Raw genomic sequence first — 13,627 nt, 5'->3', positions numbered from 1 at the left:
AAACACGTACATGAAGCGTCAGCACGTTACACAAAAGGGACAGGCCAAAGCGACGCTTTCTGAAGCCTCAGGAATAAGAAAGGGCTGATAATTACTTATATTGTGTTGAATATTCACCCTGGTCACACAACAATCTCCCTAGTTCAGCCATTTCCATCTGCAACAATTTCACAAACATCATGAAGACATACATTTCTGGCATCGTGCACACTCTGTACTCTACCTGCTCTGACTGGCTGCCAACCGGCTGTAAGCCAGTGAGAGCAAGTTCAATCCATTTTAAACATACGTGCCATGTATCAGTGTGTGGATTCATATCCACTAACCTTCAACATTCCACCCAAAGTGATGTTGGCATCAGGTAGCTCTTTGTAGATGAACATCTTTTCACTCCCTCCAGGGAAACATAAATGGCTGCTTCTGACATTATGACACAACATGGTCCAAAATGCTTCACAGGTAAAACCATCAACAACTACACCTTCATTTCCCAACACTGGACATCCCGTATAGTCAGCAGCACATTTTACACCCTGACACTTTGTTTATGCATCCAGAGAACCTCTATGAGGGCAATTACAAGTTCCCCGGGCAATCAGGGGGATCCTCATGACATAGAAAGTTTTCCCCTCCCTCAACTACTTCTGCCATTGTGTTTCCCAGCAACCTCCATGTTCAACAAATGAAACTAAAGTCTCAAAAGGGCGAAGTTGAACAGTCAACTTTATGGCCTCTAGGACAAGAAAACCAAACACCCAACATGACGGTATATAACGTCTTTTCTCTTTAGGCACATAGCCGACACTCATCCAAAAACACCTGGCAGCAAGATTAATAGGTTTCCAATTCACTAATATTACATGAACCAAGTATACAGGAGTGACAGGTAAAGCAAAGAAATAAATAACCTGGATTATCCATTTTTATCTCAGAGATAGGAAATTGAGAAAATCTGGAGAGTAAGAGGCAGAAAAGTCTGTCCCTGTATGTAATGATGAGTTCCACACAGCTGATTGATTAGGCAATAGCATTTTCATCCCTGCCAAGAGTGAACAAAGGATGCTACTAAAGTGGGCAAAATGAGCAAATTAGAAGGGATTTAGGTAGAACTAAAGAGATCTTCTCGAGCAAATGGTGCTTATCATCCCATTAGCCTGCTGGACTGTGGGCAGATAGGCGGCATCTGTAGCAAGTGCTTTCGGCAAAAGGCAGCAAAGGAAGAGGTCATGTGATATTAAATTACAGTCACTGCCAGCAAAGTCTATTGGAAGTTGTTTCTCCCCCCCTCAAGATAAGTGAATGAAATATCACTTAACGGCTGCATCACCTCGGTTTCTCCAGCAGGTTGATGAGTCTCCCACAGCGCACGAGCCACCGATGTGAACATACATGTTAACAGGCCTACTGCTGTACGCTGGTGCTTCTGCGCGTTTATGTTCACTGTTGCACAAAAGCTACAGTATGTACGTCTTGTAAATGTCAAAGCAATTTTTCAACTCAGCTGACATAAATGCCACCAGCTTCCAAGGCTTTGTGACAATGAAATAGACTTTTCATTCTACTGAATTTTCATATGAGTTATTATTTGCATGTGGCAGTGAGCCATGGTTTTCTATCAGCCTTTCTGGTTATTTATCCACTACTGTATATATTATGAAGATGCTAATGCATGACACCCTGTGTAAAAATCAGGTCAGCTACTCATAATGAAAACCTGTTAAATGGTGCAGTATCATAAGCTTCTTCTAGTTTTGGCAAACGACACATCTATTCAATTAAACACTGACTCAACACTACATATTCATTAGAAATATTCAAATCTCAAGCTACACAGATTTGGCTCTGGACAAATAATTGTTGCAATGATACTGAAAAAAACTAAATGGATTCAATGCCAGTCTTTGAATTACTCAAACAAAAATACTGTGCAAGATGAGGGAACTAAGACACAAATTCTAGTTAGTGAGGAAAGTGAGTGCAATGAACCAATTTATACTGCTACCTAAAATTGCTCACTGAATGCTGGACCTGATCCACAGCCACCACCTTGTGGAAAAGCACAATGTGGCTTTCCCACTACCTGCAAATTCTTTTTTATTTTTATTTTTTAAAACCATGCTGTTTGGTGACCGTTATTGAAAACAGGAAATAGAGATATGCAGCTAGTGCTTCGGACACTGATGCTGAAAGGTTTGTTTTGTTTTTTGAGCTATAAAAACAAAAATTACTGATTTATTCTTTTACTGTGCACCAGCCGGAGGGGCAGCAAATCCATAAATAAATTAGTAAAGACTCAATCCATCCAGGGCAAAAAATACTGATGCTGGGTCAAACGCAAGACCATTGTATCGATGACATGTCAGCCTGTGACTTTGGCCTACTTTGATTGGCTAGAAAGGCTCGCTTCACTCAGAAACATTTACAAGAGAATCTCTCTGGATTGCTAAAAGTGCTGTTCCGTGTGAACGCAGGCTTTGACAGCACCACCTCACATTAAGTTACGTAACAAAAAATATTGGAAAAAACACACTTTAGCGTTAAGTAATCTCATCTGGCTCTACACAAATGAACAATTGTACATCGTCAGCATATTGTCTAATAATATTTGCTTTCTTACAGCATGGGAGCAAATCAGCTTGTCTGCATTTCAGTCCATTTCGTAAGGTGAGTTTCACAGTATGTCAGACTGGTATGCAGTTCAAGCAAGTACCAACAGTAAAACACAAAGTGTGAGGTTTCTGCTGCACATCCGTGAACATGTTCGCACATGCAAAACATGGACACTTAACAGTCAACACAAAGCAAAGCATTAAAAACAAGGCAGAGTTTCAAATGAGCTGTACACTGCTGTACGAATTCTAATACTAGCCTGACCTAAATATGGAGTTATGGCTTCAAATCAATGTCTGTATGAGTGAATAACTGGTGGTTTGACTAGTCTCTCAGCTGCTATTCAGCACAGGGTTAGGGTCCATTCATTTCTGTTAGAGTCAAAATAGCAATTTCCCCCAACAGAAAGATGAACAATTAGCTGGATATATAATTCAGATCACCTACAGTTGCTGCAGTGAGTGTCACTGTTTTTGCAAACGCAAGATCTGATTAGTGATTATGCTGTAACTCTGGGAGTCTGCTGCTTATTTTACTTCTTCAAAGTTTAAGGAGGAAGAGATGACTCTTGCTGGCGGTAACACAAATTACACAAGTGTTTAGCTTTCCATTGGCGAAATTACTGCTTTGACTTAAATGGATACAGAAATCAATGCATCTGCTATTAGACACACATGCACGCACACACACACACACACACACACACACATGCACGCACACACACAGACATGCACACACACACTGTGTTATGTTGAAAAGCCTTAATACATTATTTCCCTTAATTTATCCCCCTACAGAAGTAAATTCACCCAGAGGTCTCTATAAGGGCAGATGTGACATCATGTTCAGTTCTGCGTCACAAATCGTTATGTGGTCGCTGTGTTGCATGCGCTCAATTTCCACCTCTGCCCTGCTTCACATTCATCCAAACGCACTCTGGCCCAGTATAACCACAGTCATCCTCTGTTATCCACAAAGCAGCTGGAGGCTAAGTGCCTTCCGTGCCTGCACCTCTGCACTAGTCTTTAAGCGGGGAGAAAGTGTTACTCATTCAGTTTCCCCCACCAGGCCTGTGCAGGGATTCGGACCTGGCCTAATTGACTTCATTGCATTCACTGCGATGTATCCACTGCAACCTTGAGAGGCGACGTGAAGCAAGGAGCTCGTCTAAACTGATTCCTGAGATTCTGACAGCAGCAGGAGTCACGCAGACATTTTCTCGACGGCTTCAAAAGTCGCCTCCCTCTCCAGAGCTCCTCTAGCAACATTCAGCTTGGTTATAAGCAGAGAGGGGGTATGCAGGCTGGCTGGGGGCTAATAGCCTGAAATCCAAAAAAATGTACAGTGGCTGCAGGAGAATAGGCAACCGAGGCTGAGCCGAGCTGACTGGGTGGCTGAGTAGGAAAGGAGGAGCGATGCGAGGCGAGAGAGGCCAAGGAAATACAGAAAAAAGTAGCACAACACGAAAGACTGGTAGGTGAAGAAGAAACAGAAGGGAGACAAGCAAACAATCCCCAGGTGATGCTACAGGTGCGTTTTCTCCCTCCACCTGCTCCATCTTCCTTCTCTCCCCTTCAGCCTTTTTTCTCACTACTCTGCCTCTGCTGCTCTCCGCTGCCCTTGTCTCCGAGCACAACATCAGGTGGGGTTACAGGGGCACCAAACAAATCCCTCACCTCCACCCCGGTTTTCCTCCTCGGCAGGCTCCGACCACGTTAATCCGCTGATGTAGATTTACAGTGACGGGCTGGCCCGATGAGCCCCTGGTTAGGTTACCTCCATTCCAGGACATTCTGCTGGATGTCTTTTTGGTTTCCTTTCTCTGCCTCGTCGTACCGCTCTTAAGCTGCCTTTTTTTTTTTTTTTTTTTTTTAGGCTGCTGCTTTTCCTCACTGCACATTCTTTTCAAATATCTGATGCACAGTAGCTGCTTAGATATTCCCAAGTGAGGGATTAGCATGACATCTGACCCAGGCGGGAAAGATGGCGCTCCACTCTGAATTCTGAGACGAGACACCTTTCCTCAAAGAGCATATGGTGCCGTTATCATATCCAACTTTCTTTGCCGAGAGACAGAAACACAACACAGCTTCTAATTATCATGCACATATGTATTAAATGCTTTTGTCTGTGGTTTAGGGCTAATGATGCACATGTCCTGATTTTGAATGTGGCACAGAAATAAAGCTGCATGTCAGCTGTGTTTCTCCTAATCCGTCACCATCTAATGGTCACAAAGGAGAAAAATGCTGAAATAAAAGCCATATGTTTTGCAGGAAAACATCATTCTCAGAGGATCTTGATCGTGTGGATTCCTATGAATTGTTCATCATTTCTCACAGCTGTGCTCATCAAACTCTTAAAAAGCTAATGCTTCAGCGGACTGCACAGCGCTACTTAGCTCTGATTGGGTGATTTGCAAGTCAAAACACATGTCGACATCTAGGTTACAGCATTATAAGTTTATTGAATCCTAATCGGGGGCAGCTATCTGTAGCCTGTGCTTTACATGTGCCGTCAAAAATTGCTCATAATCATACCCTCACATGTGATCGTTAATCATTTTAATAAACCAGTAACCCCTCCAAACACACACACACACACTCAGCCACGATAGACGCTGAAAAAATTATAATATTAATATAATAAATGTCATCACTTTTGGTTCATATGACCATGCATATTTTAATATAAATCTTACAGTGGGAGTGATAATTTTCGCTGCATTGAAATTTTGAGCTACTTTTCTTTATCAAAGCAGCTGCACATCCAACCTTTAAACACCAAAGGTGGACATTTGGAAAAACACAAAAAATACTCAATGTGTGCCCTAAAGTCACTAATAGGAGCAGCCCACCGCCTCTTACAAACCTTTGGTGTTATGCAACTCAAGCTGCACTCTCAATTATGTTTGTGTGGGAAACGTAACATGGCTGGATTATAGTTTGGGGCAAAATATTCTTTTGAATGAAAGAAAAAAAACACTGTTATTAACTATATCTTAGTTGAAATCACCGTTACTTTTTTAACTTCTAACATGGATCACAATCCATATCTAGCAGAAAGCGGATGTTGAAGCCATGGAAATCAACTCATTAAAAAAATAAATAAAAGAAAGATGCTGGAAATTAGAATATTCAGGTTACTGCCACAAAGGTGCCAAAAAGACAATGATGTAAAAATACCACTGATCTGAAAATGACTGGTACGGTTTCATTTTAAGTGACCAATGCCCAACTGTGATGGTGATCAGCAAGAGTACATGTTCTCCACATGGGGCGATGCAGTACACCTGTCATCAAGAGTCGTGTCAGTCTGGGGTGAGCTCTATTATCTGAATGTAAGAATGATGGCTCCTTTGTGTCCATTAGGTCCATGCCTGCTGGAAGCGCACGCACTCCTATCATTGTAGTATGTCCACCAAATGGCATATGTTAACTCTGCGTGCATCGATTAACTTTGACACTGTGACATCTTGTCTCTCGGTTCCTGGTCACTGGCTTTTTTCCCAGCGCTATCTTCTCCACCAGTCCTCTGCCTTTCCACCTTCCTTCCTCCCTCCCGGCCTCCCTTTCCCTTTCATTTTGCTTCCTTCCTCTAACAGTATAACCCCATTTTCTGTTGCTAATGCACCCAGGCTTTTTTACTTCCTGCTTTTAGTGCCTGCTTTTTCCTCTGTCCTCGTGTACTCCCTGTCCTTTCCTTCACTCCTGTTACCTTTGCTGTATCCTTTTCCCTTTATTCCTTCCCTTCTTCCTTTACCCAAAGAGCAATCTCTCCAGATCTTACTCTGCAGGCTACTTGTCCAAGAGTTCCCTCTCTAGACTGTCGACACTGGCATCAGATATGCTGAAAAGGAGTGTGTGACTGTGTGTGTGTGTGTGTGTTAGGGGGCGGGAACACAGAGGGAGGAGGGGGAGAGTCGTGTCGGAGCGTGATGAAACACACCTAGGGATGAATGCAGGTCCATTCATCTCCTTGTTCTCAGGCATCTGTTCAAAGAGGCTGATGGAGCGTGGCGATAAAGAGAGGAGGATAAAAAAAAAGTCTGCTGATATGAACAGCACAACTGAGAGGAATGAGGAAGAGGAGGAGGAGAAGCAAATACAAGAGGAAGGAGGGTGATGGAGGGGGGGGGGAAAGAATGTAGGGGACAGATGTGGAGAAAGGACTAAGGACAAGAAAGAAGGAAGTGGGTAGCTAATGCACAAATGAAGAACATGTATAAAAGTAAAGGAGGACTTGTGGAAGAGAACAGATTGAAGAAAAGATCAAAGAGGACAACGGAGGGAGGGAGGAAAGGATGAATAGAACAGCAGAATGAATAAAGAGCCTTGAACAGACAGAAATGCAGAGGAAACTGGAGTAGGGACAAAAACAGTAGAACAGTGAGGATGGAAGGAAAGAAGAAAGGAAGAAAATGTGAAAAGGACAAAGCAAAGATGTGGACGGCCCCATAGGACATTATTCAGAATTACCCTCCACACACACATATGAAATCACAATCATTGACATACACAACTGAAAAGCTTTTACACACAATGTGCTTATATACACAATTACACACATTATGCCGAAACCTTTCTCTCACACACACATATGAAAAGCTGTCTTAGGGACTAGTGACATTTGGAAGATTAGGTGAAAAGTGTGGAAAGAAAACGGGAAATGACATGTAAAAACAAAAAGGTTCCAGTAGGTGATGGGAGGAAGGGAAACTAGGAGAAAACTTGGAGAACCTGTACATATAAACGCCAAAGGACGCGACAAAGCGGGACGAAATGAACTTAACCTAACTCATGGCAGCATTGGACACCCAAAAAAAACTGCTCCTGCCGTGTCCGACTCTGACTTTCTGGACAAATAGGTCATTTATTGGGAGCCATAACCTGGAAGTTGTTTCTGCCTGTGTGATCCTCATTCTTTCACTCATCTCACCAGTGCTCCCCTCAGAGAGAGTTTGAACATTTCTGAGGATTAAGAAAAAAATCTGCTTTAATCACTTCAACTTAGCTTTTAGGAGAAATGATCGCCATGGTCTGAGTTACTGGCTTCACCCTGCCTTTATCTTTATTACACAATTAAAGATCCCTGCCACAGGAAAGAGCTTCAGATGAAGGATGGGTGGATGCAAATGTAGTCACAAGATCTCATGTTACCTCCGTTTTGTTGTCTTTACACTGGTTCCTTGATAAGTCGCCAATGTTAATGTCTAAGGCATATTTCCATTTAACCTTTATGAGAAATGTGCTGTTTCCTACTGTGCTTTTGAAAGCAGCGCCAAGAACTGAAGAGCCTGTTGACCATGGCTGAGCCACGCTTCATATCAAATCACCGCTCATCTGCATCAATCAAGCTTCGGTTAATGAGGCCTTAGAGAGTCACGGTAAAAATGGAAAGTCGCTTATTTGATGTCAGGTTTGTAAGCTAAGCATATTAAATATGAAATCCCAGGATAATTGTTACATAGCAATAACAGTCATTCTGCAAGAAAGAAATTTGAAAAACCTTTAAAATGCTTCATCTCTTTTATGTCCAGAAAATCCAGCTCAATTTATTTATAGTAAAATGCTTCTTACTTTATTCTTTGTACTTTATAATGATGATTAAAATTCATTCATCCATACTAAAAAACTAGCAATAACGAAAATAGTAAATGCCTTTGTTTTAATTTGCTGATGACTGCTTTGGATTTAAACCACTTATTCATATTCCAATGGTTTAAAATCTGACCAAACCACTCACTTGTATTAGATAGCTGCACACTGATGATGGCATTTCCGTGACTGCTGATTTAGGCATCCACACTGAAATGCTTAAAGCAAATTGTGAAAACGTGTCACGGCGAGATGACATTTAAGATCCTTGCACGGTAATACACTCCTTCCATCTATCCACTGTTTGTAGTTGGTCAGAAGCTTCATTCAGCAAGGAGTCATATCCATCCAGCCATTACGTGTGACTGCTTATACTGTTCTCATATCCCAGCTGGCACTGGGCCCCGAGCAGGCTCCACCCTGGAAAGGTCTATTTCAGGGCCAACACAGAGAGACATACACAGACAGACAAGCATTCACACATTCCCACCTACAGGCAATTTAGAGCCACCAATTAACCTAACATGTATGTCTTTGGACCGTGGGAGGAAACTGGAGGTAACAAAAGGAAGAAGGTAATCAAGAAACCAAGGACAGGAAAAAAAAAAAAGGGCACAGGGAAATGAAAGCTCTGAAATGGTAAGTGGGTAGTAAAAAGACTAGAAAGAAGAAAAGGAAAGGACATAGCAGGACAGAAAGCAAGGAGGCAACACTGGGCGAGGACAGAAATAAGCCGAATGGAGAGAAACAAAAGATGCAAAGTAGCAGAAAACAAAAAAGGGATCATAAAGGAAATGATGTTCAAAGGGAACAAACAAAAAGTCCAAAAGATTCCCTCCAAAAAAAAAAACCCAAAATGGCTGAAATGTTAGCCTGTCACAGGGCTTCAGTGGATATGATGTCACTAACACACACACACACACACACACACACAGCGGAGTGTTCCAACAACACCAGGGGATTATGTGAATGAAACAAAGTATTCAGACGGCTTAGTGTCACAATCAAAACGCGTGCGACTGTAGTGAAGGGACAAAGAGACAGTGTGTGTGTGTGTGCGGGGTGGGTTTACACTGACAACAGGAAGGGAAGAAGGGGGACAGACACACAGACGGACAGCGGCGTCAGCCTTCGGTTGCTCTGCCTCTCTTCACTGTCTCTGCTTCAGCACCGCTATTCGCTGTGATGGATTGAGGGAAGTGATGTCACTTGACACCTTCTCCTGTTGTATTCAAACACAGAGACACAGACAGGTGTCTCTGCACACCAAGTGGAGTCCTCTCTTCTCTTCTCCTTCATCTTTTTGACTTTTTCCTGCCTCTTTGTTTTCCAAACTCAATTCCCCTTTATTTCCTTTCGCTTCCGCGTGAAGAAGCTGTCGCCATCTTCTGTAACAAGCTAGCAGATGCCGCAAACCCCTGCTGCCGTTCCCATTTACTAAAAACCAATTTGACGAGCTGTTGGAAGACGACCGAAAAGGTCAAGTGGCTTCATGGGTTTGCACTCAAAAGAACTGGAAACACTGCGCCATCAGCCAAATCAAGTCAAGCACGGGACTAAACTACTGTATTTATGGCAATTATTTCATATTATCCCTGGACGCCGCTGGCATCGTCCATCCCATTCACTTAAACTCAATGTCTAAGGAATTCGCCTTCAGGGAAGTTCTTCAAAATTAGCAGAAATGTCGATGATTAATTTATTTGATTTTGGCGATAAAAGATCGAGGTCAGTGTGACCTCACGCCTGCCAAGTTTTCATTAACATAGCAGCTGAGAAACGGCTGGAGGGAAATTCACTGCGTGTGGTACGAATCGGACTGATGGAGCTTAGACAGATACGTGGTATTTCCACTTAGCTTAAATGGCAACTAAACTGCAACTGCAAACACTGTTTTGTAGACAGTTCACTACTTCATATAGTTTTTAACTCGATGGAACTGTGTTGATATTCGGCTTTAAGAAGAGTCGCTAAAATAATTCACTTCCCAAAAATGTCCTCATCATGAAACAGAGCATCCGCCTTGTGTGACTAAGGTGAAACTTTAGTTTAAGGGTTTTTTTTTTACGTTTATCTCTATGTCAAGACACCCACAGCAGTTAGTTAAGGACAAAGTTTGCCGTCTGGCTTAAGAGAAAATTTTGCCACAGTCAAGAATTTGTCAAAAGAAAAAACATTTTGTTAAAATAAACACAAAACCTCCTTCAGCCTTAACCATCGAGCTTTACTTGCCTAATTCAGGCATGTGATGTTTAACTCCAGCCATTAGCATGATAGTTGTGGGATTCGTACACCAACGATCCTCCCAGCAGTGTCGCCTGAAACCACTTTTCGAGCTAAATTTTGCAGGTACTACTACTACTGCTACTACTACTACTAGGTTATAGGGGGAACAGATGCAAACTCATGGGTTGTTCTGGTTTCCACATACACTTGGCTAATCTGTGAGCATGATATCAACTGATTTTACTTCTCAGCAGGATTAATGTCAAGAACATCAGAAATAAGACAAGGTTTTTAATAAACCATAATTCTCCACAGTAACTGTTTGGATCCATCACACTGAGCCTCAAACGTCATGCAAACATTGGCAGCTGGTGTTCATAGGCACTTGCGATGATGTTTGCACACGTGCACACATAACGTGCACCTGCAGGCGAAAGTCTTGCATGTACTGAACCCGACTGTAAATCCCTCCGACATTAACATACTGCACATCGACCACAGCTGCTGGAAATGTGTGTCAGCTCAACCAGTTGTTTGAAGGAACGCTGCACGAATGACCTCTGGTTCACACGAAGCCTCGGAACAAGCGTCTCAGTCGGGAAACCACCATCTTTATCCATCACACCTTGTCTGATCTTGTCTAAAATGCCTGGATCGAGCTGGACTCAGATACAGCATCATGAAAACTCTGCTGCCTCAGCAGTTGATGGCCTCAAAATGGCGGAAGCAGGAAAAAAAAACAAACAAAAAAAAAAAGCAGTGCAGCCCAAGATGATTGTTTCCCCCCCTTCTCCTGCTATTAGGGACACAAGGTCACGCTCACATTTCCAAAAGTGTCAATCAACACAAATATAGATTACTGGGAACTGATGCTGACATTCCATGATTTCTGAGCCGGTGCTCCCAGCTTGATGCTGATAGTGGAAGGAAGTGAACAATAACTTCACACACTTAAGTGTTTGATGAGGAAAAAATCTGCTGAACTCATCGCTCTTAATGTCACACTGACCACAATCTGCGACTCCACCAGAGGCTCAGCTGTACTTCAGCAACAAACACTCAGCTGCTCTGAACTCGGAGGGATGAATAGAGTGTTTATACTACATGACTGGAAATTCAATTCCCCACTGGGGGCAAGCGAAGCGTCTAGGCAAACTGTTGAATCAGCCCCACACACACACTCACACACACACTAAACTACATCATCATTAATGAGTAGTGTTGTGTCATGCTTTCAGGAATGGTGTCTGGTGGTGGTGGAGAAAGACTAAAGTGGAGTGTAAGCTCCCACCTCTGAATCCCAGTTTCCCTACGCTGTCCCAGCTGGTGCACCAGCTGCCGATGTGCGCACAGACAAACGCGGGACTGATCCTGGATCTGATAGCTGCCCTACAGCTAATAAGACTGAAGGAGGAAAGTGTGGGGGAGATGTCAGTCCTTTCCGTGCGGTCATGACAGCCGCTCCGGAGAGGGCATAACGCACATATGCTCAACAACCGGTTGTGATATTGCAAAATGCAAATGCACATACGTGAGAACGCAGGCGCGCGGCGCGGTGTGTCTGCGGGTTTTCAGAAATGTCACATCTGAATCACAGCTGGGCGCATCTGTCCGTCACCGGCTGCAACTTGTGCACAGGCTTCACGCGTGAGAGAAAGAACGACACGGGTGGGATGGACGGAGTGTTCGTACGTGTGTGTGTGTGTGTGTGTGTGTGTTTGTGTCCGTGCGTGCGCCCGCACGCGCCTGGGTGAAACACGGCCAAACACGGCCATATCCATGTGCACGCGCATCAATGACAGAGGGGTCAAAGCTTCGCGCACCGGCCGGCTGCGTCCTGGCCGTCACAGCGCGAGCGGGGGGGAGAGCAGCCCGGGCTGCACACACATGCACATCAAGCCACGGAGAAATGCAGCAGCATCCCACATCCAGCAGCCGGGGATGTGAAGGGCAAAGCCGGAGACAGTTCCCTGAGACACGGCGCAACATTTTCACCTTCAGCGTAAAAGAGAAACAAGGTCCAAAATAAGACCTGAAAAAGAATCCACTCACTGATCTCAGGAGCCCGACACTCTTCTTCTTCTTCTTCTCTTTTTGCTCTCCGCGTCTTCTCTCTGTGCGCCACAATCCATCCGTCCATCCATCCGCTGGACATTTCCTGCGGCATAGAGCCTGATCGATTCTAATGTTGCGGGGTAATGTCCTCGGGATGGAACAGGAACATATCAGGCCCCCCCCCCACCAACCCCACAAAAAGCAAAGAGTCACGCGCGCGCACAGTTTGGACCTTTCCTCCACTCGGCGAGGCTACATGTTGCTGGCTGCTACCTCCCTGTCCCTCTCACTCACTCTCTCCTCTCCCGTTATTTTGTTAAAATTCAGTATGTACGCTCCGTCACCTAGCAACGTATCTCTACCTCGCGCTCTCTTCCTCCCTCCCTCCCTCCCTCCCTCCCTCTCCCCCATCACTTCACACGTGTTGAATGCTAAACCAAGTTGCCCATTGGGTAATTTCATTTTTCTTTCCATCTTCCCCAGAAGATTTTTTTTCCCTGTCATTCATCCTCTACATTTTTATCCCATTCATCTTTTTTCCCCCTCCCCCCTTCTCCTTCCCCTCCCTCCCTCCCTCACCCATCTCTTACTTCTCTCACCTTAACTCATCTGTCTCCACTTTGACAGGATCTGTCAACATTTGCGTTACCAGACACATCAAGTGAAGGAAACGAGTAAAACGTAGGAGATTCCTTAGAACAAAGACACTGTTTAAAATCAAAGAATCCAAGGGAAGGTTGAGCACTTTATGAATTAATTATTTACATTAAATATTAAATAATTAAATATTAAATAATTCAACAGCAAAAATGTGAATATTCTCAGTTGTTTTATACTCTGATAACATGTAATTTAATGGAAAAATAATTCTGCACCATGAAAAGCATCTTCACATATTAAATGGTAAATAGTCGCTTATTTAGCGCTTTTATCCGAAGCGCTTTGACTCCCATTCAATCTTACACTCCAGTGGTGTTGACTGGTACGAGGTTCTCACCTGACCCACCGAGAGCAACTTTGGATTCGGTGTCTTGCCCAAGGACAATTCGACACGTAGGCCGGGACCGGGGCTCGAACCACTGACCCTGCCTTACCAACTGACCCACAGCCGCCCTAGTACATGACTGAGGATTATTTTC

The 13,627-nt window shown here is 43.7% G+C and overlaps 1 protein-coding gene across 1 annotated transcript in view; it reads right to left on the bottom strand.

Moving 5' to 3' along the window:
• grin2da (glutamate receptor, ionotropic, N-methyl D-aspartate 2D, a) overlaps positions 1-12,798 on the bottom strand; it is a 190,880-nt gene extending 178,082 nt beyond the window's left edge. The window contains exon 1 of the mRNA XM_067521543.1: positions 12,486-12,798. The gene's annotated coding sequence lies outside the window, so the exon portion shown is untranslated. The remainder of the gene's footprint in view (positions 1-12,485) is intronic.
• Between the last annotated feature and the right edge of the window lie 829 nt (positions 12,799-13,627).

This window comes from Channa argus, chromosome 1 (assembly GCF_033026475.1).
Source record: "Channa argus isolate prfri chromosome 1, Channa argus male v1.0, whole genome shotgun sequence".
Taxonomy (NCBI): domain Eukaryota; kingdom Metazoa; phylum Chordata; class Actinopteri; order Anabantiformes; family Channidae; genus Channa; species Channa argus.
The sequence above is the reverse complement of the archived record's forward strand: the minus strand, read 5'-3'. Positions and strand labels throughout refer to the sequence as shown.